General features: G+C 37.7%; 1 long non-coding RNA gene across 2 annotated transcripts in view; it reads right to left on the bottom strand.

The window, feature by feature from the left end:
- LOC116849392 overlaps positions 1–2,055 on the bottom strand; it is a 10,557-nt gene that overhangs the window by 3,017 nt on the left and 5,485 nt on the right. The gene's annotated exons all lie outside the window — the stretch shown is intronic.

Raw genomic sequence — 2,055 nt, 5'->3', positions numbered from 1 at the left:
TAAGATGATGACCTTGACTTTGACCTTGACCATGTCCTTCAAGGTCATTTCAAGGTCAACCTTATTTTTTTAAATGGAACCCCCTACATTTTATTGCATATTCTTATAGCTTATCTCGAGAGCTTTCCAAAATACTAGAATAAAACATTTTTTCATTAAGTACTTTTTGAATTATAAAGGTTTGAAATTAACAATTTTTTAACACAAAATGTAAAATATCTTGTAAAATATTATTTAGTTTTCAGTAATCATAACCTTAATAACCTTTTGTGCGCGGAATAATGAGACCAATTAATTGGTTTAAAGAAAATACATTAATCGAAAAGTGTTGGATTCCCCTAATATTTTCAGTAAAAATGCATTTTGGAAAAATGTCCAATAGCAAAGTTGTACGGCTTCAAGCGGTGACGCTAGTAGGCTACGGCGGAATACTGCCCGAAAGTAATCGCGAGAAGCTGTTCGAATGCATGATGTACGAAGGCGTTAGCGGGAATCTGCCCGAAAGAGTTGGCGGGGTCGATCTTTATTCTCTTACTCTCGCAGGCACCAATGTACGAGCTCTTAAGCAAACAATACGGATCACTCATTTTAATCTTTCATGCAGTGCTGTCTTCTTCTTAGCGAGCAGCAGTCACCTCGTGGACGAAAACAAACAGTCCCAAAAATTTTTTCTGTAACAAAAGAAGCCATTGCGCTTCAATTGATTGTCCCAAACATCAACATTGCCAGGCTGTTGAAAGGCAACAATTTGAACATTTGTTGTGAATTGTTTGATAGAATTAAATATTTTGCCCAAACCGACCAATTGGAATGAAATTCGTCTTAATTGGCCGGACCCGCACGCCACTTAACAAATTGTTAACTTCAAACCTTTATAATTTAAAAAGTACTTAATGAAAAAATGTTTTATTCTAGCGTTTTGGAAAGCTCTCGAGATAAGCTATAAGAATATGCAATAAAATGTAGGTGGTTCTATTTTAAAAAATAAGGTTGACCGTAAAATGACCTTGAAGAACATGGTCAAGGTCAAAGTCCAGGTCATCATTTTACTCCCCGTTTGAAACCATACAACTTTGCTACTGGATATTTTCTCCAAAATGCATTCTAACTGAAGATATTAGGGGGGTCCGATACTTTTCGATAATCCTGTATAATTACATATAATTGTATGCATAATGTCTAGGTATAGCTTCCGGAATGGAGCCGAAATTGTGAGCACTCTGTAAACCAATGAACTTATTTATGACAGAATTCTTTTGCGAGGGATGATGATGAGAGGTTGCATGTAGATATCGGTCCGTATGTGTTGGTTTTCGGTAGACCTGGTGACCTAAGGTACCATCTTGGTTCTTTTGGACTAGCACATCCAGAAAGGATATTTGATTATTTTGTTCCACTTCCATTGTGAACTGAATACTGGGATGTTGTGAATTGAGAAACCCGAGAAACTGAGAAAGAGTTTCCCTGCCATGATTCCAAATTACGAAAGTATCGTCAACATACCGAAACCATGTGGATGGTTTCAGTGGTGCGTTCCTCAAAACTTCATTCTCAAAATGTTCCATAAAGATGTTTGCAATGATAGGAGATATAGGAGATCCCATCGCCGCTCCAGAGGTTTGTTCGAAAAACTCTCCTTGGAACTGAAAATAAGTTAAGCAGTGTTCTATTAGTGGGAAGAGGTTAGCAGGAATTTCCTCGGAATTCTTGATAACGTTTAAAGTATCCTGGACTGGAACATTAGTAAACAGTGAGACTACATCGAAACTCACCAGGATATCATTAGTATTCATCTTGATTTTTGTGATCTTATTCACGAAATCCGTTGAATTCTTGATATGGGAATCATTGAGACCAGTAAGTTTCTGGAGGGGTTTGGTGAGATAGCGGGCTAACTGGTAGGTAGGTCCCCCAATATTGCTGACAATAGGGCGCAAAGGCACTGATTCCTTGTGGATTTTTGGAAGACCGTAGAGTCTAGGTGCTGAAGAATCTTGAGGGGTTAAATACTTGATAGTTTGAAGAGGAAACCTGCATTTTTCAGAAGAGAAAATT

This window comes from Odontomachus brunneus, unplaced genomic scaffold, assembly GCF_010583005.1.
Source record: "Odontomachus brunneus isolate Ranch 3 - 2012 unplaced genomic scaffold, Obru_v1 Obru_scaffold_114, whole genome shotgun sequence".
Taxonomy (NCBI): Eukaryota; Metazoa; Arthropoda; class Insecta; order Hymenoptera; family Formicidae; genus Odontomachus; species Odontomachus brunneus.
The sequence above is the reverse complement of the archived record's forward strand: the minus strand, read 5'-3'. Positions and strand labels throughout refer to the sequence as shown.